The sequence below is a fragment of the Mus caroli genome, unplaced genomic scaffold (assembly GCF_978045245.1).
Source record: "Mus caroli unplaced genomic scaffold, Mus_caroli_1 scaffold_19, whole genome shotgun sequence".
NCBI lineage: Eukaryota > Metazoa > Chordata > Mammalia > Rodentia > Muridae > Mus > Mus caroli.
This window is the reverse complement of record NW_028227274.1, coordinates 81,057,589-81,084,317: the sequence shown is the minus strand read 5'-3', so window position 1 is coordinate 81,084,317 and position 26,729 is coordinate 81,057,589. Positions and strand designations below refer to the sequence as shown.

General features: G+C 47.9%; 1 protein-coding gene across 4 annotated transcripts in view; it reads right to left on the bottom strand.

The window, feature by feature from the left end:
* The window catches only part of Znf516 (zinc finger protein 516), a 92,962-nt gene that overhangs the window by 56,349 nt on the left and 9,884 nt on the right, over positions 1-26,729 (bottom strand). The window lies entirely within an intron of this gene.

The following is a 26,729-nucleotide window of genomic DNA, read 5'->3' as shown; positions in this document are numbered from 1 at the left end:
TGAACAGAGGGAAAGGACCAGGAACATGGCCTACTGGGGGTCAGGAGGCCCAGAGGGCCAGGGCACTGTCCCACCAGCTCAAGCTAGAAAGCAGGCTAAAGAACAAGCCTGTCTACAGAGGCAGAGGCACAGAGTCCCTGGGACACAAATCACACAGAAGCAGGGGCTCTGCTCTGCTCAGCGTGACGTGGGCAGGAGCTGCAGTGGGTGCAGGGCCCAGCACACCCCACAGGCTATGTGGGAGCTGCCGGTCTGGACTGCAGGACACTGTGAGCTTGTTCTCCTGGAGACAATGGAAGGGCCTCGCAAGGCACACTGCAGAATTATGAGCCATGAATTAAAATACATCATTAACATCTTGGGCAAGCTTATCTGACTTCTGTAGACAAAACACATATTATCTGAACAAATGGGGGATGCCCTAACAACAATGAAGAGGCCCTCTCCTCACAAGCCACTCTGCCCAGGATGGACAACTGTGGCTCAGTGTCCCCAGACCAGGGTCCCTTGGAGGTCCATGAAGGAATACATTCACTGCTGTGGAGTGTGCAAGCCACAGGGCTGGGCCTGCCGTCTCCTGTGTCCTCAGACCATCAAGAATCCTTTCCACTCCAACAGCAAGACCTGAATGGATGCACTGCTTTCCTGAGAGCCCTCCTCCACTCACAGGAGACAAGACACAGACCCACAGCCAACTGCAGAAAGGGGCAGTGCCCTGGGCAACCCTGGCCTGGAAGCATCAGAGAAAAGGAGCCACGGTGTTTCTGAAAGTGGGTTCAGCCATGCTTCCCTTGGAAAGGGAGGCAGAGGGATGAAGAAGGCAGAATTCAGTTGTCTTAAACAAGATCTCCCTTTAAATTCTAGCAAGCCCCACATAAACTGATGTGAGTACCGTCACATCAGCACCCAGACACGGGGAAGCATCCACACGACTTTCTAGGAAACTGTGGTCTTTCCAGCAAGCCCTTTCTTTCTGCACCTCAGGCTGAGCAGTGGACACCACATGCAATCACAGGAAAACATTCATGGTCTAAGTGGGACTCTATCTTCCAAAGTAAACAAAGTCAGAACAAGGGAGTGCAAGGCAAGAAACCTCTGTGCCTTTTCCCTTAACATGAAAACATGCTCTCAGCCTAGGAACCAAGGTTACACTCAGAGAAGCTCAAAAGTGAATGAAGATGGGCGCTTCCTTCCCTAGTTATTAACTACCTACTGGGACAGTAACAGACTTGAATCCAATACAGGGTTGGGGTTTTGAGTCAAAGTGCAAGAGCATCCATTATGTGTACCTACCTGCCTGTTCCTGCCCTGAAATGAAAGCCTTCCTGCGAGTGCTGGCTCACTATTTACTATTTTCTGAGTCTTCTATCAGTGACTTGTCACCAGGAAAGTAAACATGACAAAGCTAACACAATCAGTCCGGGAGGCGCCAGCCTGCTCCGTGGGGCTCTCCAGATAAGCGCATGTGTGTCTGCCCCTCCAAGACCATTCAGAGACGGGCTAGGGCTTGACAGTAGACCCAGATTCCTGAAGCAGCTCCCAGCTTTTAAAGGTTTCCATGAAGAGCCCCACTTCCAGGCTCAGAGAAACCACCCTCCCACATCTGGGCAGTCTGGATGGAGTCTGCTGTTGCAAAGGACGGTTCAACAGTGTCCCTAAGATCGTTGGGCTCCCCTGCTATTGTGACACCAGTCGGTAGGTCAGATGCAGGCATCCCCCCCCTCCCCTCCCATCACCATGAAGACCAAGATTGCAAATAGCTCAGAAATGCAGAAAACTGAAGGGGTGTGACACCAGAAAAAAAAAACCTGAAAATTCATAAATCTCTACTTTCAAAATCTATGTTGAATTAGGAAGCCTTCACTGAACTTCAGGAACAGCCCAGGTTAACCAAGAGCCAAGAGCTCTCACAGAGCCTGACTCACAACAGAACCCTCCCCACCCTGGTGTGTAAAATAAACATTTTTTTCAAATTCTTTGAGAAATTGACAGCATTAAAAACAACCAGCCTCAGAGAAAAACACCTTTCCTATCAGTCCTGATTCTCCAAAGAACTATGTCAGTCACCCCAAGCAACAGAAACTTGCCTGACTCCAAGCTCTGCCCTAGTTCCAGTCTCTCACCTAACACCCAGCCCTCTCCCCGTGAAAAACACAAGCTGCAGTGGCTGATACGATCGGGCTGACGTTATCTCTGTCCTCTGCTTTTTTGTGAAACAGCATCCAAGTCACCAGCACGTTACTGAGAGGACCACTGAAGCACAGAGCAGATAACTGTCCCCAGCAAGGTGCTGGGCTGTTAACCATCACCTAGGAGGCAGGCCAGTGCACACAAGACAGCCCCAAATCCCTTCATCGCCCATTTCTCAGGAGAGAAATAAACCCCCAAACCCCCCAGTAACCAGTTTACTAAAATCTCAGTAAGAGCTTACACATCTGATGCAAACAACGCTCTGAACTGAGAACATTTGTAGAACAGGCGAAAAGTGCACTTTACCAGGTCTTAAGCTCTTGTTTGCTATTATACAAACACCAACCAATATACCCTGAAGTCACAAAAGGACCGATCTCTCAAAATGCTTAACTATACACCTATTGTAAATACTACACCCATTTAAATATTCCGGATTGGTATCTGCCAAGAGTGGCAATAACATGACCCAGTTCACTAACATGCACTGCCCTTCTGCAAAGCAGCCAGAGCCCTACTAGAGGAAGATCCATCAGAGAATGTTTACAAAGACTCATTCCTAAGGAGAACATGATGTCACATTTTGTGGGGTTTACCCTGCTTTCCCTGTCTAAAAATACACCTTCATATGTGTTTACTGGCACGCTGCAGCAAGTTCTAGCTCCGAGGATGAAAGCCACCTAGACTTTGCTTGTCACAAACCAAAAGACTCAGCACCTTGAACGTCCCTCGCTGTGTGGCTCTGTTGTTGTTGTGTTCTCATGACCTGCAAAGATAAGCGTGTGCTCGTGGAAGGCACCTCCCCAGCTTCAGCTCCTTGGTAAAGTAAATGTAAGACTAGAAACTATGGTTTTAGATTTCAGGTGCTGAGCTCCGCTCTGCAGCCATTAAATGACATACTTTCATATGACTCAGCAGGACCTGACATATGGAAGGTTAGATATTGTATCTTAACTGGCTCATGCCAATCACACCAGTTGCTTGTGAGCATTTCCCAAGAATCCAAAGACCATGTCACCCTAGCCATGTGACTGTATAAGGACAGTTCCTTCACCATGACAAGGTCAGGACTGCTGTGAGTATATGTCATTTAATGTTGCACACACCTACTGTATGATATCATCCAATGGTGTACACATCTACTGTATGATGCCATTTAATGGTGCACACACCCACTGACACCACCATTCCCCTCACTCTTTTCCTTCACCCACCCCACCCGTGTACACAGAAACCCATGCAGGCCTGGATTCCTCTTGTCTAGTCTGTCCAATGCAAATGTTGTGAGCAGATGTGCAAGGTGCTGCTGGGATACAGGCAGAGATTAATCACATGCATCCTACATCCAGCAAGGTGGGGCCCGAGGGTGGGGCTACCCGGCCTCTGCCACACTCAACAGGCAGCTGATAGGAGAGGACGTGGGAGCTGAAGACTCGGGAGGCCATGCCTGTTCGCAGTCATGATTCTGCGTGGTTCATGAATATCACTTACATGGGGATTTTATGAAAACAAACATAACTAGTAACAGGAAGTCATCCGAGCTCACCAGTGAACAAGGCCACTTGTCTATGAGAGAGATGATTTGCGTATGTCATCTCTGTAGACAACGGGCACTGAAAACTATAAGACCCCAGCTCCCAGTGTCTCTGAAGTAAGTATCGATACGAGCTGCCACACATGATTCTGTAATAAACTGGAAGCACCAAGAGGACAGTCACCTCTGCCTGGACACTCTCAACCCTGCCTGAGCTCCCAGGAGAATGCGCAGGCCTGTCTCCAGGAGGCTGAGCCAGTCCGATCTGTAAAGAGATGCTCAAACACAGAGCACACTTAGGTGGCTCTACAGCAAGGCTTCCTGCCCAGTACTCCACAGTGCATTTCCAGGATTCTATCAGCACCTGGTGGAGTTTAAACTGCCACCACACATCTGTACATGAACGAACCAAGAGACGCTCGATTCACTGTATAGTCTGGGGATGTGAGTTCAGTGTCTAACACTGGTGCTCTGTCAAGCCCCTCATGCCCAAACATAGCAAGGCACAGGGTTTTTGTTGTTGTTGTTGTTGTTTGTTTGTTTGTTTGTTTGTTTTCCCCAATTTTTTTGTTAGGTATTTTCTTCATTTACATTTCAAATGCTATCCTGAAAGTCCCCTATACCCTCCTCCCTTCCTGCTCCCCTACCCACCCACTCCCACTTCTTGGCCCTGGTGTTTCCCCTGTACTGGGGCATATAAAGTTTACAAGACCAAGGGGCCTCTCTTCCCAATAATGGCTGACTAGGCCATCTTCTGATACATATGCAGCTAGAGACACGAGCTCCGAGGGGTACTGGTTAATTCATATTGTTGTTCTACCTATAGGGTTGCAGACCCCTTCAGCTCCTTGAGGCACAGGTTTTTGTTTCCTGTTTTATTTCCTGCTGGGTTTATTTTGTTTTGCAAAAATCACTTTGCTGCACTAAGCCTGAGTCTATCAGAGAGTGAAGCGGGCTTGGTCCTGCCGGCTGTCTACCATAGGGAAAGCACAGAAAGGGAAGCCACAGGTCTCCAGCTGTGGATCAAAGTGACAGAACGCCAGAGTGGGCAGTCTATAAGTGTGAACACACACATCAGACAAAGGTCTACAAGAACCCTTCATGTGAGCCGGCATGTCACTGCGCATATACATCACAGAGAATAGAACATGGCTCTGGTGTACAAGAATCTCCCCTCTACAAAGTTCTTGACAGGAAACTGCATTCCTCATTCTCTCCTCCCTCACTGGACATCTCCACCTCAGGTGAGCAAACCACATGCTCACACGGTCAGGTTAGTTTCCTAAATCAACGCTCAGATCTCGCAAGGGAAACTGCAGACAAATTAAGACTGTGTCTTTCAAAAGCAGAACCAAGGGCTAAGGACATGGTTAGGTCAGCAAAGGGCTTGCCACACAAGCATGAGGACCCGAGTTCAGACTGCCAGCATCCCTGTGAACAATGCTGGGCTTGGTAGTGTGCATCTATAGTCCCAGTGGGCAGATAGAGACAGGAGGATGACTGGATCTTGCTGAACACAGAGCCTGGCCAGATTGGTGAGCTCTAGTGTTACAACAGACCTATTTCCAAAAAACAAGATAAAGAACAATGGAAAAGACATCAAAATTAGCCTCTGGCCTCATGGGCTCACATATGTGAGCAAGCACACACACATGCAGAGAGACAGAGACAGACAGACAGACAAACAGACAGACAGACATCCTTTCCCAAAACACAATCCAAAGTTGGAATCTAGAAAAGTTGTCTCCATACTTCAAACTGGCTTCCCAGGCACACACTGGGAAGCCACCAGTTCCCTCGACAGCTTGCCGGTCCTCACTGCATCCATGCCACAAACACTCTCATGTGCACAGGCTAAATGTGTGAAGGTCAAGGCCCTCCCAATGTAAGTGCCACTAGCAGCTGCTCTTGCTGAAGTACCAAGTCCTTAGAGAAAAGCCACCCTGAAAAGAGACCTTTCAAACAGCAAGCTAAGGGGCAAGCTGCTTCTTGTGTGGGGCTCTTACCAAGGGAGGTCCATAGGGAACTACCCCCCCCCCAGAATAACCCAGAAGGGAGCAGGGCCTAGTACCCCAGAGAACAGAGACTGGAGACCCATCAACAGCCCATCAAAGCAGCATTGTGAAGAAAGGCTGTGAACATGTAACTGGGTACACATGCTCCTGCCAGTGGACAGACATGTGAAGCCACAGAACATGTTTGCGGGCATCTATAGCACTGTCTGCATTTCAAGGGTGCACATGTCACATGTTGGTGTGTGAGAATAACCTAAGCATGTCACACGAAGGTAAAAAGACTTTCATTCCCGAGAGTGGATCTGCTCAGCAGCTCCTGTGTTGTGGCCTTCGGATGATGCTGGTACATCCTAACACCCTCCCAAGCTGCTGCCTCTGGTCCCGATTCTGAGATGGTCAGTTCTGTCCCTCAATAGATAGCTCTGAATGTGCTCTGGCTTCACCTCTGTGACAGTAGATACACTGCTTTCCTGAGCATGGCTAGGCTCTCACCCAGAGTCCAAATTTCCCTGAGAGCTTCTCTTCCCTTCCCAGAAAGAGATTCAGGCCACCAGGAGGGAGTAGGGGGCCTTCACTGTAGCCAGGGCAGCCCTGCTGTTGCTCAACCCAATGTGTGGATTCTTAGCAAGCATGGTCAATGTGCATACACAGTTTTACTCGGATGGGTAAAATTTCCTCACAATCGGCAAAACATGTTCAGAACAAACTACCTTCTCCTGTCCTGAGGAACCTTCTGTCAAGTGGACCAGCAGCCATGTTTTTGTGGTACACACTGCAAAGAGCTGCGGCCCTTCTAAGGGGCCTCCACGGCACTTACACACAAGAGAAAATGGGAATCAGAATGGTAAGCAAGGATTTTTCTTGGATAGCAATGGTTCCCATTACGATTTTGAATGGTCCAGGGGTCAGCTGCAGCCCTGAGACAGACTTTACGATAGAGGTGAGCCTCCCAATAGCACACACCAGCAACAGGTAACAAAGTCAGCCAACGGAAGGCGGAATGAGCTGTCAGCATGCACTGGGTGGGTCTCTTCTGCAGTGACTTTAGGGAAATTCTGCAGAAGGTTCTCGCTGCCCACACCCATCCCCATGTCCAAATCTCTGCAACCTCATCATTCCACCACTGCTGACGCAATGGAGGAAGCCAAGAACACAATCGCTCACAAATGAACACCGCATCTGCGACACCCTATGCTAAGCTTGCAGTGTGAATTGACCCAACCGTTCTCGTGCCTATAGAACCCAGCAAGAGGCTAAACACACCATGTTTCCAGAAGTGAAACTCCACCTTACTGCTGTCACCAACTGTGCCCAGGACTCCACACACAACACAAGGACCTTGTCTGCTGGGGTTTGAGCCTAGTTTACATGACAACACTCAGAGTGGACAGCCTAGAAGTGTCCCTTGGGGCTGTGTCTGGGCCCCACAAATGGACGTGATCTGAATCTACTCAATCACCACTCTGATCATCAACCAAGCAAGCTACAGCCACACAGCTTACAGACCTCAGACTCACACAGTAGAAGCAGGAGACCATGGGTCAGCTGGCACAGGAGCTCAAGTATAAATCAGGACAAAGTTACAGCTACCTTCTCCCGCATCCTTCTCTCGTCTGGGAGGGCCCTATGGCTTATGAAAGGAAAGTAGACACCTGGCCTAATATTACCAAGGGCTAAGGGTCTGGGGCCGGTGTGGCTGAGGACCACTGACAGGAGTCCATCACTGAAAGGGGTTCCTGTCCCCCACGGCAGAACCCATGCTGTATCACTGTGGAATCCTCTCCTTTAAAGTAAGCGATGGGGTGATCCGAGACACACCAAACAAGATTCCTTAATCCTACACTGGCAAATGCCCCAGGGACTCCATGACCAAGGCAGCCAGGAGTTTGTCTGTAGCAACACAACCGCCATTAGTGGCACCTTCTTTTCATGTAACTGGGGATTATGACAGTTTCCCCTAGTCACAGAGTACCAAAGAGACTGCAGAGGTCAGAAGCTGGTGTGTGTGAGAGCCAGGAGGGCTGCGCAGACCATTCAGATGCCCATCTTAATGAGGTCTGTGACGGGAAGGAGAGCCTGGTGGGGAGGCCTGGTCACCTACAATGTCTTTACTTGACATGAACTTACTTGTAGGACAAGGAACATTTTGCATGAGCAAAATTCAAAAGCAACATGAGAAAACAGACCCCAAAGCTTACAGCCCTGGTCCACGTGGGCTACCAGCCAATGCCAGCACTCCCTTGCAGCCCATGATTCAGCAGCAGCCCAAGTACTCAAAGTCCACTACAGAGGACAGAGGCAAGTCGTCACCTGCAGGTCACCATGAGATCCAACAGGCATTTCCACAGAATCTAATGGAGGCTGTGGAGCTCCACCCCGGACAGGGTCTAAACCAGGCCAAGGACCCTCCTTCCTCCCTCTGCATACCACCTGAACCTCCACCCCACCCCCCAAAAGCAGCATCTAAAATACACAAGAGACGATAGCCAGTACCATGTGTCACGAGCTGGTTTAAACACAAGGCTGGGCTAGGCTTCGGTCACAGAAAGCCTGTGACACCCTGCGCATCCCAACTCAGGCCTGTCAAAATAAACACACATCTGCACCCCTGTCAGCCCACACATCACCCTGAAAATAATTATGACCCTCCAACTCAATTCTTCACAGAGTTAGAAAGAGCAAACTGAAAATTCATCTGGAATAACAAAAACCCAGGATAGCAAAAACTCGGCTCAACATTAAAAGAGCACTGGTGGAATCACCATCCCTGACCTCAAGCTGTACCACAGAGCAACTGTGATAAAAAAAAAATGCATGGCACTGGTACAGTGACAGGGAGGTAGATCAATGGAATAGAATTGAAGACCCAGAAATGAACCTACATACCTATGTAAACTTGATCTTTGACAAGGGAGCTAAAACCATCCAGTGGAAAAAAGACAGCATTTTCAACAAATGATGCTGATTCAACTGGCGGTTAGAATGTAGAAGAATGCGAATCGATCCATTCTCATCTCCTTGTACAACGCTCAAGTCCAAGTGGATCAAGGACCTCCACATAAAACCAGATACACTGAAACTAATAGAAGAGAAAGTGGGGAAGAGTCTCGAACACATGGGCACAGGGGAAATTTTCCTGAGCAGAACACCAATGGCCTACGCTCTAAGATCAAGAATCGACAAATGGGACCTCATTAAATTGCAAAGCTTCTGTAAGGCAAGGGACACTGTCAATAGAACAAAATGGCAACCAACAGATTGGGAAAAGATCTTTACCAATCCTACACCTGATACAGGGCTAACATCCAATATATACAAAGAACTCAAGAAGTTAGACTCTAGAAAACCAAAGAGCTAACAGAGCTAAACTAAGAATTTTCAACTGAGGAATACCGAAGGGCTGAGAAGCACCTACAGAAATATTCAACGTCCTTAGTCATCAAGGAAATGCAAATCAAAACAACCCTGAGATTCTACCTCACACCAGTTAGAATGGCTAAGATCAAAAATTCAGGTGACAGCAGATGCTGGTGAGAATGTGGAGAAAGAGGAACACTCCTCCATTGCTGGTGGGATTGCAAGCTTGTACAACCACTCTGGAAATCAGTTTGGCGGTTCCTCAGAAAATTGGACATAGTATTACCTGAGGACCCAGCTATACCACTATTGGGCATATACCCAGAAGATGTTCCAACTGGTAAGAAGGACACATGCTCTACTATGTTCATAGCAGCCTTATTTATAATAGCCAGAAGCTAGAAACAACCCAGATGTCCCTCAACAGAGGAATGGATATAGAAAATCTACATTTACACAATGGAGATCACGCATATAAAAGTCTCCCGCAGTTTTGATCTCTGGGATATAAAAACAAGGCAGCAGCCTTGCTGAGCATCCATGTGTAGGGCAGCCTAGCAGGACTGGCTCCACATAGGCTCAACAAGGAGACAAAAGCCCCTTCAACATCCTTGTCTAACGAGATTCCAAGCGCCTCTGGGGAAGGAAGGGCACCTCCATTCCTCACAGGGTTACCCTGGTCATTACTAAACGCCACAGGCAGCCGCTCAGCAGCAAAGGAAGCTGGGATGCTGGAGATGAGCTACCCAGGGGCCCTGAATACTTGCCACCCAACACAGATGGAGACAGGACAGGGAAGCCTCTCACAGTCCTGCCCTGTAATACTGTCCGTTATCTGTGTGGCCTGGTCATCTCAGCAGCGCTGCGGCCTTTCTTACAGATGCAAGCATGCAAGTTAAGCACACTGCTTTCCTGTTTTCTTTTAAATCCATCTTCAGGTGCAAAATAACGGCACGTACCTTTCCCTCTTTCAGCTGACAGTACAATTCACGAAGGGATGAGGAACACAAACCATGACCTCTAACCTCTACCCACGAGTTTACAAGCTTGGTCACACGGGCAGCCTCACACACTGGTACAATCCACCCAAGCACAGAGGCTCCTTGTGAGACTGCCCCGGATCTACATGCCAGTCAGAGCTGCCTGGCTGCATACCCCAGTTCCCTACAGAGGTACCCTAGGATACCCAAGGTACCCTAGACACCCTAGTATCCAATGGACCATAAAGGTCAAGAAACTGGCAATGTCTATTTTCTCTACAACAAAATGTGTGTACAGTATTTGTCTAAAAATCACAGATATTTGATTTGATGAAGGTGATGCCCTTCATCATTTGTGGCCTGTACAGACTATAATCTCTGAGATAAACCACTCAACTCAAGTAGAGAAGAGAATTCAGTCTATGAAGTGCCTACCTCATAAACATAGATGCCCCAATCTGACCCCAAGAACCCACATGGTGGTACAAGTGCCAGGAAGGTGTAGGTAAGGATACTTGAGGCTTGCTAGCCAGACAGCCTCACCAAATCACTAAGCCTCAGGCCAGTGGGAGACCCTATCAAAAAAAGCAATGTGCACAGATATAGGCACACATGTGTGCACACGTGCTTGCACACAGACACACTCACACACACCTCAACTGCAGGGGTACAGATAAAGATGTCCATCCATGTAACCATTCACTTCCCAGCTTGGTCCTCAAGGAGCCTCTGTGAGGGCTCTACACATCACCCTCACTCACACATATCTATATCCTAGTGTGCAAAGATGCTGAGCCTCCCAGGGATAGTTGTGTGTGAACAACAAGGGCCAGGGGGCCAGCACTGCAGAAGAGGCCTAGCACCCTCTCCTCATTAGCATCAAGCTCACTCCAGAGTATTCTGTTTGTTCTCATGAAGTCAGAAGCCCCCCACCCACCCAGCCACCCCTGCCATTCAGTCCTGAATGCCTGAACACCGCCAGTGGGGTGGAACCCAGGCGTGCTAACCTCTGCTGCCTGGCAGAAACTTTCTGCCTTCTCCCAGCAAAATGTAAAATTAGCAAACTGACAGAAGGGTGAGGTCACCAGGCCAAAATTACACCCAAACCACTGCTTCTTAAGAATGCACTGCCCTGCTCCTCACGCATAGGGCTGGAAAAACCATGGCTCCATCTTTATTCTTATAAGGTGGAGACTTTTCTTCTTCTTCTTCTTCTTCTTCTTCTTCTTCTTCTTCTTCTTCTTCTTCTTCTTCTTCTTCTTCTTTTTCTTCTTCTTCTTCTTCTTCTTCTTCTTTTTCTTCTTCCTCCTCCTCCCCCCCCTCCTTCTCTTCCTCCTCTTCTTTTTGTTTTTTTTTTTTTTTTTTCGAGACAGGGTTTCTCTATCTAGCCCTGGCTGTCCTGGAACTCACTTTATAGACCAGGCTGGCCTCGAACTCAGAAATCTGCCTGCCTCTGCCTCCCAAGTGCTGGGATTAAAGGCGTGTGCCACCGCTGCCCAGCTTTTAAGGCTTCTTAAAGCAGGCCTCTGTGGAGCCTGGTGAGTATGCAGGCTGCTAGACAGACCCTATCTAAAAAGTACACTCAGAACTCTCAACCACATTCTTGCTTTTCTAGTCTGAATAACCAAAAGGCTGCTAACAGTCTCCACTACTGACTGGCGGTCGGGTGCCTTCTCTCAATGGAAAAAAATGGGAAAGCCTTGGGCTTGTTCAAAGAAAGGCTCATGTTCAAAGGACCCATGGCAACGTTGGTCTTCTTTCTAGAATCTTCAACATTTCAGAAAATATAATGCAATGTTGGTATTAAACAGAAACTTCATTTTCTAATCTTCTTCCATTGGACCGCTCTAAAGCCTAGAAGTTAAGCCACTGTCCTGGAAATCAGGCACAGCTACCTCACCAAAGGGCTGTCACCAAATATTCACAACTGTGTTAAAGGCAGACACTGAGTTGTACATTTATCACAACAAAAATACAAAATAAAGGCTTTAAACACTTGAGCTCATATAAAATCCTATTATATGTCCTTTCCGCCCCACCCCACCCCCGGGATCTACAGCATAACACATGGAATTTGCAAGGTATCACCGAGTAAATAGTGGGTTTTTAAGTAATCACTACTTCTCAAGGTTCATTTTCTTTTTAACTATGCTTGGGGTGCACTTGAATACAGGCACACATGGAAGCCAAGAGGCTGTCAGGTCGCTGGAAGCTGGAGTTACAGATGCTGGTGAGCCACCTGATATGGGTCCTGGGATCTAAACTCCCCTGGAAGAGCAGCAAGCATTCTTAACCACTGAGCAACGTCCCCAGCCGCACTGCATCTGATTCCTGTGAACATCCAACTACCATCCACCATCCTTGGCTGAAAGCATCTAAGTTCCTACAGTTAGAAGCCAGGGCATCTTATCTGAGATTCTGTGCCTACACCAGGTTGATTTTGTAAGCTAAATAAAACTGACAATACTTTCATATCCTTTCCCCCTCCACATACTTTCTCTGACGGTTTCTGTGCTAGCTACCTAATCAGAAAGCACCTTCCAACTGGCAGCGGTCTTCACACGAAATAAGAATAGGCAAAAATGCTATGGAAACACTGCAGGGCAGCTGTGGGGTACACAGCACAGACACTGCAGGGCAGCAGTGGGGTACACAGCACAGACACTGCAGGGCAGCAGTGGGGTACACAGCACAGGCACTGCAGGGCAGCTGTGGGGTACACAGCACAGACACTGCAGGGCAGCTGTGGGGTACACAGCACAGGCACTGCAGGGCAGCTGTGGGGTACACAGCACAGGCACTGCAGGGCAGCTGTGGGGTACACAGCACAGACACTGCAGGGCAGCTGTGGGGTACACAGCACAGGCACTGCAGGGCAGCTGTGGGGTACACAGCACAGGCACTGCAGGGCAGCTGTGGGGTACACAGCACAGGCACTGCAGGGCAGCTGTGGGGTACACAGCACAGGCACTGCAGGGCAGCTATGGGGTACACAGCACAGACACTGCAGGGCAGCAGTGGGGTACACAGCACAGACACTGCAGGGCAGCTGTGGGGTACACAGCACAGGTACTGCAGGGCAGCTATGGGGTACACAGCACAGGCACTGCAGGGCAGCTGTGGGGTACTCAGCACAGCACAGCACAGCACAGGCACTGCAGGGCAGCTGTGGGGTACACAGCACAGACACTGCATGGCAGCTGTGGGGTACACAGCACAGCACATCACAGCACAGCACAGGCTATTTCTCCTGTCGTCCCAACAAGGAAGTTCAGTCACCCACGTGAAGAGATCTCCACAGAACCTTCTAGAGCAGAGCACTCAGCTGTCTGTCAGGGGAGGACTCCCAGGCCTGCCCTGTCTCCCTAACCAGATGTGCACTTTAATCTGTCACTGAATTTAGCTGGCCCTTAACTTTCCACATTTGTAGTATGAGAGATTTATAATGGAAAAAAAAAAAAACAACAACAATTTTTCAATTCAACTCTGAGTATTCTGCAAGGTGGGGCAGGTGTAAAGGGAACAGTTCCTGCCTCAGTTTCAGCTGTCTACAGGCTGGTCCTGGCTGGTCCTGGCTGGTCCTAGCTGGTTCTGGCTGGGTTTGATTTGTTTTGTCTTCAACAATCTCAAACAAGCTAGAGTTAGTTATCTGGGAAGAAGACCTCTACCACAAGATGCCCTCACCATGTATCTGCATGCAGGTGAGACTGTAGTGTCTTTTCTTGATGAATGATTGGTGTGGGTAGGCGCAGCCCACTGCTGGGGAGGCAGGGTGGGGCCATCCCTGGGCGAGTGAACACGAATTGTAAAGAAAGCAGGTTGAGGGTTCCAGTTCCTGCTTCCAGGTTCCTGTCTCAGGTTTCTTCCTTAGCTTCCTCCAAAGGACTGTGACACCAGATATGGAAGTCAAATAAACCCTTACCTCTCCAACGTGCTTTTAGTCATGATGTCTCATTGAAGCAATAGAAACCCCAACTACAACAAGACCACAGAGGTCTCTCTTGTGTCTCTCTCTGTCTCTCTCAGTCTCTCTCACTGTCTCTGTCTCTCTCTGTCTCTCTCTTTGTCAGAGAGAGAGACAGAGAGAGACAGAGGCTGAAATGCTCTGAACTGAACTAACCCATCCCCACAAGATGAGATTCCGCAATACAAGTCTACGAGAGATCCCAGGCGTTTATCCAAAAGCCCTGGCGTTTCCACCCAAGCCCTAGGGATCAGACACCAAGTCCCTACCTCAGAACACACTTCCCTGACCACGGCCAGGGTGACAGTTTTACCAGGAGTCTTCCAGCCTGCTACAGGCATGTGCCACCCACACTGCCTCACTCCCCTCTAACACTTAGTGTCCTGCTACTAGGATCCCTGTCCCTGTAGTTCCCTGGGGAGTTCCCTGGGTGCATACCTGCAATGCACACACACAAATGTAATTACAAAAATTAAAATTATAATCATGTACTTTAAATTTTCAGTCAGAACACACACTAGCTCTGAACCACTGGCCTAGCATTTGGCAGTCCTTAGCACTCATACAATGTTATACATACAAATAACATACATACATGGGCACATATGCACCATGGCATGTATGTGCTTCGAGGCAAGACTGTGTGCACACATGCATGTGTGCATGCTTACACTGACATAAACATGCCAACATGTGTGAGTGTAGATACGTGGCACACTTGCATATTGTGGTATGTACGCATATGTGGTATGTATACTTACATTGAAAGCACATGCCTGCGTACTTACACACATTATTCACTGCTCCATAACTGTGTACTTTGTACATGTGTGCCTGTACACACTCATATATGTACAACAGGGCAGACCTTCATATGCACACACATGGCCACGTGCATCTGCGTGCACAGGTTAACATGCACAGGCATCCACACACCTCTAAGCTCTAGCAGACTCCACTGCCTTGCCCCTCCAGGGCTCTGTCACTTGGAGGCCTCCTGAACCATCACCGACTCCTCCACAGAAGCTGCAAGTCTACTTGCAAGGGTAATCTGGCCAAACAAAGGGATGACTCAGAAAGTTCAAGCTCAGAGGGAAAAAAACAAAACAGAACAAAACAAACAAACCTGGCCCTGCAGAGATCACTCCTGTAAACAAAGGAGACAGAGCCCAGTCTAAACATCTGCGATCCATTCAGGAGATGATACACATCCAATCCCAACGAGCCTCAAAGGAAACATACCGTGCACAAAACCAAATCCACAAGACTGCACACACAAAACCACCATCACGAGGTGACCGAGACATAGTGTGGGTTAGGACCGAATTTCAGCAGAGGACACGCAACTGCAGGAGCCTCTGCCTGGGAATCCCCTGGGAGCTGAGGGCTGCACAGGCACAGACTAGGGATCAAAAGTTACAACTAAAAACCAGCTGGGGACCTAACAGGTATTTCTGAATGACTCTGACCGAGAATTCAATAGAGCTAATTGATACAGACTGATAGAAATAAAGGGTAACTCAAAGAAGCAGGGACAGCTGCCTCCTAGGTGAGGAAGACCACAGCCTAGAGGACAGAGTGAAACCTGCTCAAAGGGGAAGATCGGCAGGAGAAGACAGCTAAGAACATCTGTTTCAGAAATAAATGACAGAAACGCAAAAGAAACAATCCACACTAGGATTAAAAGCTAAATCCAACTATTTGTTCCCTACAAGGCCCTCCTAATATTAAAGAGCTCTGAACAGTTGAACAAAAACAGTAGATAAAAATACACCCAACAATGGAGAACAAAACCTACAGCAAAAATCAAAAATGTCACTGGAAGTTTAATTCCGGGTGGAGAGAACACTTACCCAGCACACACACGGCCCTGGTCTCATCCCCAGCACTGAAAAACATCCAAAAGGATCCCACTAAAACAAAATCATACAATTATGGAGTGTGGCGACATCATTGTCCTCGACCGTTGAGACAAACAACTGGATAGGACAGAGAACACGAGTCCATGAACACACAGAAGCGTCAGCAGGGAGGAAAAAAGACCGCAGAAATGTAAGGAACCTCGGAGGCCTGGATGGTTGGGAAGTGAAAAAGAAGAAGCAGAAGATCTGGAAGGACATTTAAGCTTTCTATAACTAATATGTAACGATCAAACTCCACAGTCTATACACAAGGTGTCCCACACAACTCAGAAGCCAAGGGAAGCCCTCGTAGGCTCCACATGCACCAGGAAGAAAGTTAACAAGCGCTCCCAAAACAGTATTGCCAGGGGATCAGCCACATGAGAGGCTCAACTCTCCAGAGTAACGTAAAGGAGGCCAAAGCTAAGCTGTCCACAGGTTCAAAGATCAAATATACAGACAGAAGCGAAATAAATGCCCAAGGCTAGCCCACAAAGAAACAGGGCCAAAGCAGCACTGCACAGATAAAATCAGCTACTGACCCCTCAGTGTCCCCAGTGAAGCATACAGGCAGAAGGAGGAGGTAGTCTGATGGGCTCCCAGCAGAAAAACTAGAACAGAATGGTTCGGGGTTACACATGCATGTGAATTTAGGAGGCCAAGGTAGAAGAATAGTAAGCAGGAAAGCTCAAAAGATCAAACAAAGGCTGGAGAGATGGCTCAGCAGTTCAGAGCATATACAACTCCTGGAGAGAATCCAAGTCCAGTCCCCAGCACCCATGCTGGTCCATTCACAACCACCTTTAAGTCCAGCTCAGGACCTTTGATGCCTTCTTCTGGCCCCTGCATGTACACACACGTACATGTACACACACATAAATACACAAACACACACATAAACAAACATATACTCACACACATACACACATACAAAAATAAATTTAAATATATGCCATAAGATTTTAGGAACACATACGAAAATGGCTATTATTCAAAGTGTTCTTGTAAAGCAAAAATTCCCTACTATTGGTAGAAAAACTGACTAAATGAACAAGTGATTTGCAAAAGAAACAGAATGATCTGCAAACGTTTAGACATACTTATCAGACTGGAGAGATGGCCCAGTGGTTACGGTCACTGACTGAGTTCAGTGCCCAGCAGCATGGCTTACCACCATTGGTATTGAGATCCAGTGCCCTCTTCTGGTGTGTATGAAGACAGCAACAGTGTGTCACATACCTTAAACTGCAATGGTATTTCAGGCTGGCCAAGATTTAAAAGACAGATAGTATGAAACACAGAGAAGCTCATCAGTACACAGACTTCTCACGGGGAGGGAACCATGCCATAGGTGAAGTCTGATGACACATTAAAATGACCCCTTGTTCCAAACACCACACCTTGAATAACTTACCCTAAAGAAATATTCCCACAAGTATAGACAATTGTATATCCAGAAAGACCCCTTCATGCTAGAAACCCTGGAGACAGCCCAGATGTCCACCTCTCAGACAGAACAAACTCAGGGAACAGAGCTGGTGGGCACAGTATTCCCCGTAGGATGTCTATGGTAAGGCTACCCAAATAGTCTATTCTTCATACACTGGGCACTAAACATGTGTGTGGTGTGTGTGCAGACAGGTGGGTGTGCACACAGAGGTCTATGGCCCATACATGCCTTTAATTTTTATATGTAAAAAGACAGACAGAATGAGGAGATCTAAGCAGTAACAGTGTTTGCTATGAAATCAAGAGGACCTGACTTCAAACCCACAGCATCCACATGCAAGCCATGCATGACACAAAGACTTGCGCCCTCAGTGTGGGGAGGGCAGAGACAGGCAGATTCCCCCCGACAGCCTAGCTGACCATCAGTGAGCCTTTGTCTCAAGAGCTAAGGAGAAAAGCTGTGTAGATGAAGAGGCACCTAATGCATTCTCCTGGCTGTGGAACACACGTGTCTGCATAAACATGTGTGTGCACGCTCACACACACCACACGATGAGTATGCATGTATTTATTGATAGGTACATAGAAAATTTTCTTTCAGAAACATTTTTTATCAGATATTTTCTTCATTTACATTTCAAGTGGTATCCTGAAACATTTCGCTGTAGAAAAACTCATGTAACATGATACCATTTTAAGTTGCGATATTAAACCACACACACACACACACACACACACACACACAGGGAAAAACCTTCACAAAGAACTAAGCTCATGTCATTAAATGGCCACCAGAGAACTGAGTACAGAGAAGCAAGTACAAAGCAGTTCACAGAAAACCACAACTATGCTGTGCAATGTCCAATATTCTTCCTCCGAATGTCATTTCCTCTTTACTTCATAAATGTCCAACATCAAAGGCGATTACATTTTTTCATTATTGATAACATATTTTTGTAAGCCTTTAAAATAAAGTTCCATTTGGGCATGGAGCATACTGCCCCAAGCATTTGACTGTAATTAAATTACTAAAATAGGTGCTAGAGGGCTGGGGAGGTGGCTTAGTAGTTACAAAGACTTGAGGACATGAGTTCAAGTCCCAGCACCCACATAATGACTCACAACCTCCTATAGTTCCAACTCTAGGGGATCCACTGCCCTCCTCTGGTCTTCATGGGTACTGCACACAAGTACATGACAGTCAAAGCACCCATACAGACACATCCAGTGATAACAATTTTAAATTTAAAAATAATAAAATAGGCACTGGCGTCTCACCAGTTGAAAACATTAGCTGTTCTTGCCGAATTCAGGTTCAGTTCCCAGCACCCACATGGTGGCTCACAGATCACAGCCATCTGTAACTCTAGGTCCAAGGGATCCAATGGCCTCTGAAGGTAACAGCCATGCACATGTAGGTACATACATGTGTGTGTGTGTGTGTGTGTGTGTGTGTGTGTGTGTGTGTGTGTGTGTTTTAACTAAGAAACTAAATCTGTGGCTGGCAACCAAGCCACAGATTTCCAGGCCATCCCGCAGAATTCACGGACCTTAACTTTTGAAATGTTTTGTTTATGTCTTCAAAGCAAAGTCTATCTTTATCCCCCAAGCAATAAGACCCCAAGTACAGCTGTCAATCAGTTACTCTGGTTCAATAATTAAAACGTGTGTATAGCTTCGGTTACTTCCCCTGGACTACAGCACTTGAATCTGCTCACTGCCAGGCAAGGAAATTATACAGAAGAGGCAAAGCCCACATCACAGCCTTCTGAGGACATGGCCCCAGCTCCCTCTCAGCTACCACAATTCCTTTCACTCAAAAATAGGACACAGCCCACTCTCTTAAGCTCCAATGCAGACATCTTAAAGTGTATTAAACAAAGTGCCTTTCAAATGAATATGAAAGGTTTCTGCCCCGAGTGATTAACAGGAAGCCTACAGTCCTGCTTGCCACGAACCCTCCAAAACCAGTCAGGGTTTGTCTAAGAAAGGGATGTTATCATCAGAACACTTTAATTTATTATGGTGTTGATGTCCCATCTGACCAGCAGATCCTAAGGCAATTGAATAACCATAAATTTCACATGACTAGTTAGAAACAGCCTGAGCTCTTGAGCCCCCAGATGTGCAGCCAACAGAGGGTGGCTAGCTCTGGAGAGTTAAATCATTTTCAAGACCAGAACCCAGTGATGAAGCCTAAAGTCCCAGAGACTTGGGGATTTCTGAATGCAGGAAGCAATCAAACAAGGTCTCTCCACTCTCCAGCGAGGACACCAGGAAACAGTTTCCTTTGAAACAGAAAAGTCCATTGACTACATTAGCATATGTGCTGACTGGCACCTTCTGTCCTCCATGAGCAATGTACACTTGGCCTTGGTGACCCCACCTGAATACCAGCCAGTCTCACGTTTAAAAGCCTAGCGAGTTTTCTCAACACTGACTCTATGCTTCCAGGAGATTATAAACAGAGTTCCAGGCCATTTCAGCAGCATTTCACTTATCAAAACAAGCGCTACAGTGATTGATACAGGCAGCAATGGAACTTGACCCTCAGTCAAAACAATAAACCTGCGGATGAGAACATCTGCATTTACAAGCGTGAAGAACTGGTAACCAACAGTCCCATCCAAGAGCAGGGCACAGCCCCACAACCAGGAAGTAAATCGCATTTTGCCTTGAAGACAGGATAAAATTGTACCAGCCAAACTGGAGGGTCTGAAAACTACCCAATATTTCTGTCTGTGCCCATGGAGTGTGCACCTGCCCTGTGGTGCTCACTAAATGAGTCTCTGCTCCTTTTCTTCCTAAAGGTCTTCCCTCCCACCTGCTGTCTTCACAGTGTGGCCTGTTGTGACGTGTCCCCTATTCCCTTCTCATTCCCAGCAGCTGAAGAGGAATGACACACCGCTAGAAAACCACATCGGAAGGACGAGGGCCCTGCAACGTTGGCACACCCCTGGCTGGGCAGGGGAGCAGAGGCATCCGGGAAACTTCAGCACCCTCAGATGTGCTTGCCTCACCCGCTCCAGAGCAACGCCTCTGACACGGTTACCTGGACAACCCTGTGGCCGGCCAGGTGATGGAGCTGGTACCCTGTTAAAGATTAACGACGCGCTTTGTTCCCTCATCCTTCTGAGAAAACACAGTGGTCTGCCAGCCTTGTAAGTCAACAGCCATGCTTCAGGTGGGCAGGTCTGACGTGGGGAAAATCCCGTGAGCTCTTCTGACCCTGGCTGCAGAGTCGGCTCATCATCTACCTGAACAATGTTTCATAGAGAGGTGGATTATCCCTCCCTGGGCTTGCCACCAGGTCTATCTCGAGCCCAGACAACGCTGTCAATCACTCTTTTCATTAACACAATGCTCATGTGGTGAGAGTCACAGAAACACACCAAAGTACAAACGTATAAATAACAACGACTTTAATGAGGGCAGTCACGTTCCTCTACTTTTTTAACGAGTGCCATTTTTATCAGCACCACAATGAACTGAGCTAACCAGCCCGCTAAGTACCACTTTTTAACCTATGAAAATAAGTGACTCACATTACAGTTTATACTAAACTGGGTACTAAATTATCATTAGATGGTAGAGAACACACACCCATCTCTGATCCATACCTTTTTCCGGCAAAATACGAGATAAAAACTAATTCATCTCAAACTGCAAAATCACCCTTGGGATTCCTCAATCTAGCACTGTGTGTATGGCGAGTGTTTGAAAATCCAGGGCGGTTTGGGTGTCTGAATACAGGGGACAACACTGTGATCATGGGAGGTGGATGCTCCAGGACGACACAGAGGCACCTGTTGCACACACAACTGCTCTACGAAAACAGGAGCACCCTGCTGTACACCCACCATCCCTCAAGGCGATAAGAGCAACCAGTGAAAAATGATTCTCTCCTTCCACGAAACGGCTTTTGAGACTCCAACCCAGGCTTAGTGAAGCCGTTTACCCACTGAGTAACCCAGCAGGCCCTCGTGTAGATGATTAAAAAACATCCTGAATGTATTAAAATTTTTAAAACATTGTTAACTTTGCCCAATTCTCTTTTGATGTGATTATAAGCGTTCTGTCTTAATGAGTGGCAAGCCGTACACAGACAGCAACCAAGCAGACCAAACTCTATCTAAGGCCTATCTCTAAACAGCCTCTGGACCAAGAACAGCTTGGACATGTGTGATGGCTGAAAAAAAAAAAATAACAAGCTCTACTGTGTGAGATAGCAAATTATATGAAATAAAAAAAAAAGCCTCTTACTATCTGTTACTATGAAATGCCATCTATGGCTGGCATTTGGAGGATTTGAGACTTTTCTTTTTAAAGAAGTATTTATTTTTGTATGTATATGAGTACACATACAAAAATGTGTAGCTATCTCCAGACACACCAGAAGAGGGCATCAGATCCCCTTACAGATGGTTGTGAGCCACCATGTGGTTGCTGGGAATTGAACTCAGGACCTCTGGAAGAGCAGTCAGTGTTCTTAACCACTGAGCCATCTCTCCAGCCCCAAAATCCAAATTCCAAGTGTCCATAGCAAAGGGGTTTTAAGTGGTGATACTTGCCCTCTAAGGCTTTGGTGCCTCAAGGCCAAGACATCTTTACCAACCCAAATGGCTTATCTGTAGAAAATGTGTGCTGGGCTGGGGGCATGGCTCAGTGGGTAAGTATACTCGCTCTGCAAGCTTGAGGACCCAAGTTCAAATCCCTAACAGGGAGGGAAGGAGGGAGAAAAAGAACAAAAAAAAAAGAAAAGAAAACAATCAAGGCACGGCTACACATGCCTGTAACCCAACACACACACACACACACACACACACACACACACACACTGATAAGGAGGGAGGGAGGAGAACGGACAATCCTTCCCCCGATGTGGCATCTATAGACTTGAGGGCCCCACTAGGGAGGATGAGTCTCCAGGCTCCCTCTCAGCCCCCTGGAGCATGAAGCCAATAGGACAAAAGGACACAGGCATGGCCAATGGCCCCAGATGGCTAGAGCCCCAAGGCCCTCCTGCACTGAGTCTTCCTTAGACCATCCTGGTAACTACACAAGGCTCACACTTATGTCCAGACCTAGTCAGAGGACATAACATCGAGCCAAACTCAGGTGAGCTGCTATAAGCATCCTGCAGACTCTTGGGAAGAATTCACCTGTAGGAATGGCGCCCAAAGTGCTACGACTTCAAATGTCTAAGACCAAGATGTGAATCAATTCTACAGTAATTTCAACAGGCTTAGAGTTGGGGAGGGAGGGTCACAAACCAAGGGCAGCTGCCGCCCGGGTCGCCTGACCAGAGGAGTCAGCTACGAGCTTCATTAAGGGCTCTACTTTTCATGCCTCCACGTGAAAAGAAGCAGAAAGCACCGCCAACTTCCCAAGGCTGTTCTAAATATTAACTAATGCATGTGGCTCTCACAACAGGGCCATGTTCAGAGCAGGCACCTGATGACCATGAAAGGACACAGACTCATCTGGGGACAGGTTATCCAGGCTTTCGTCAATGTAAGTCTATTATAAATAATCAGTAACTCAGCCAGCAAGGATGCTTGCCACCGAGCTCGACAACCTGAGTTCAAGCCACAGGACCCATGTGCTGGAAGAAGAGAACTAACTCCCCCAGTGTGATCTCTGACCTCCACACGTGTGCTGTGGTACACTCTGGCCTCTGCACACGCACAGTCAGTAAGCAATCAGCAGGTGCTAAGGCACTGTAGTTTGTTCCTATGACCTCGGCGTTTTGGTATCTATGTAGCCAGAAGTAATCACCTAGGTAGCATGTGCACTGACGGTCACTGAGCGGCAAAGTCTGCAAAAAATCAACAGCATTGGAGCTAATGGGAGAGCGCCCTGTGTCACCAACAGGAGAGAGCTGTGTGTCACCAATGGGAGAGTGCCCTGTGTCACCAACAGGAGAGAGCTGTGTGTCTCCAATGGGAGAGCGCCCTGTGTCACCAACAGGAGAGGGCTGTGTGTCTCCAATGGGAGAGCTCCCTGGGTCACCAACAGGAGAGAGCTGTGTGTCACCAATGGGAGAGCGCCCTGTGTCACCAACAGGAGAGGGCTGTGTGTCACCAATGGGAGAGCGCCCTGTGTCACCAACAGGAGAGGACTGTGTGTCTCCAATGGGAGAGCACCCTGGGTCACCAACAGGAGAGAGCTGTGTGTCACCAATGGGAGAGCGCCCTGTGTCACCAACAGGAGAGAGCTGTGTGTCACCAATGGGAGAGCGCCCTGTGTCAGACACTGAAAAAGAACGATCTCTCCAGGAAGCACCCTAGTGGTTTCCCAGAATAATTAATGCAACATATAAATCATCATGTTGCGCTCTTTATTTTGGTTGCCAGAGAGCTCTGATCCTAAATTCTGGCTTATGTGTCCCCCTGGGGGAAGTCTTGAGGTCTGCATGTATATCTCAGATCCCCTCCATCATGAACAATTAATTACTCCATGTCCTGCCTCTTATTTGTACTTTGTGACAGATTGGATGTGTGACCTTAAGTGCTCTCAGCCTTTAGTGGCAACAGAAATAAATGCAAACTGCTAATACCAATGTGAAAGTCACGGGGTGTCAATCACCCCATACTCAGAGGGGTGGCAGCCTCACCAGCGCCTACAGGAGAAGCACCCTTGCGGTGACACGAACACAGTCAAGGTGTGCAGTGCTCAGTTTACACTGGCCATGGCGTATCTTGAGAAGTTTTTAGGAAGTTAGCAAAATGATCCAGTATATGGCCAGCAAAATGGCTCAAAAGGTGAAGACATTTGCCAACGTTGATGCCCAGAACCCATGTACTAACTCCTGCTTGTTGTCTACTAACCTCCGCATATGCATCACAGTAAGCATATGTCCTCGCACACAGAAACTAAACAACGAGGCTGGAGAGATGGCTCAGCAGTTAAGAATACCTGCTGCTCTTTTAGAGGATCGGAGTTCAACTCCCACTTTCGGCCAAGCAGCTCACAGCCGCCTGTCACTCCAGCCCAAGGGTTTCAACACCGTCTTCTAGATTCCATGGAAACCCTCAACCACATGCACACACCCACACAAACACACACACACGTGATTAAATAAATAGACAAAGTTACTGGGCACAGAGTTTCAGGTAAACAATGACAACCTAATCCTCTTCGGAAAATGAACATCATTCTAAGTTTGAAAGTCAGCCTGGACATCTTTCCTCCTCTCAGAGAAAACCTAGCCCGACTGGCGAGGTCTGTTAAAGGGACCCCACAGACAGCGGTAGGCGGTTATGCTTCTTTCCCAATAAAGCAAAACGAAGCAGCACTGGCTATGGAGGACCCAGGAGCCAGGAGTCTAGCAGCCATTAATGATCACAATGAGCCAGCCAGACATCAACTAGGGCACACAAGACAAAAAAAAAAAAAAAAAAGTGCTACAGTCCAGTGGGCTACCAATGCAGGTCTCTCGGCTGAATAGCAAAGAGAAAGGACCTGCTCTGCTTCTGGGCTCTCCTCCTTCCCATGACATCGCTCCTTTCTTGCTATCCTGTCTGTGTATGCCCAGCTGAGCTCAGAGGCCAGTGCCCTCCACATACTGGTGAGCTCTCCATCCCGGCCACCCCTGGTACAATGCCCCCACTAGCTTGCCCCCAACCAGACCTCTTTGCCACTGCCTTCAGGACCTGCTCACCTGTTCCTACCTGATGACACCAGCTGTGGACACAGGGCGCTGACTGTAACAGCAGAATGGCTGCAGGCTCTTCTGACACCTCTCCTAATCTTCTGGCGATTCTTTTCTTCTAGGGTTTCTTTATGCGATGCCAATAACTTGCTTACAAGACATGATGATTCTAGGTACTATTAGTTCTAAACTTACCAAATGAAAGGGGCCCTGGGTTTTATCTCAGTGCTGGGGGAAATGAGATCTGGAGAAGGCTCAGCTGATAAAGTACTTGTCATGCACACGTAAGGATCTGAGCCCAGATCCCCAGTGCCCACAGAAAAACTGATAGTTTGTGTTTATAATCCCCGTGCTGGAGCGAGGGACACAAGCAGATTCTTGGAGCTTAGGGGACAGCCAACCTAACCTCACTGTTCACAAACACCCACACGCACATGTGCACACAATCACATGAACACACACAGTGCTACTGGGATTGGTAGCTACCACTGGATTTCCTTGAAAAATCTACACCTTTGTCCACAGGGCAGCTTGGAAACTATGCTGACAGCTGGCTGGCCGGGAGGTGGGCCTCTCTGCTTCCTCCAGGACAGCAGTCTGCCAGTGGCCTCAGATGGTGACAACTGGCCCCGTTCTTACACAAACACTTCACTGTGGAGATGCAAATACTGAATCGACACTTTTTCCACCGGTTTGGAGCTAGCTCTGAGCACCACAGGTGAGCTGAGAGGTGCTCTATCAACCTTGCTTAGTAACTGATCATTTGCCAGCTCGGTGCTGAGTCAGCAGACTCCTTAACGGCCTTGTCCTCTGGGCGGGCTTTGAGCACACCTAGCTGCGTGTACTCAGTGCCAATATCCTGGAAAGAAAAGCAACCCAGTGCTAAGAACCCAGGCCAAGCCCTACCCCATCTATGGCCTTGCCCGAGTGACCAGATTTTCCTGCAATTCAGCACATACAGAGCTGCAGGTTCACCCCCTCCCCCCAAATCACCGACCTCTAAGTCAACTAGATACAGTAAAGTCCAAACAGAAATTAACAAAGAAATGCAAATGACCGTGAAAGCAGTACCCTGGTGTACAGTGAGACCAGTCTCAAAAGAAAACAAAAAGAAACAAGGGAGGGAGAGTGGGTAGGAGGGAGGGATGTGGGAGGGAGGGATGGAAGAGGGAAAAGAAAAAAGAAAAGAAAAGCCACGCTAGAGTCACCTTAGCCAGCTCAGAACGAGGCTTCCAGTTGTTAACTTACCCCCTAGGACTGGAGCACAACCCAGTGGCAGGACGCGTATCTCCCATCCTCAGAGCTGCAGAAGGACTAATTACAGCCCACCCCTGTGTAAGCACCTAAGGAAGCCTGTCTGAGCCAAAAGATGTAATGCACTTTCTAAAATGGGTGACTGTTCTCGCAGACAGCAGGACTGAATGCCTACACCACATGTTCCAGCTGCCCCTGCATGTGTGCCCCGCAACAGCAACACACTGCACAATCAGATCCCAAGTTCCAGCTGAGACGGACACTTTAGAATGTGTGTGGGTTGGGAACAGGAACCGCTCCTTAAAGTTAACAACATTCAGGACAGCCTACAATCTTCCACCAACCTAGAAAACAGGTGATAAGCCCGTCTACCAGTAAAACCATTAACGTGCTCTGCCTTTCTGTCACCAGGGTAATTCACAGAGGCTAAT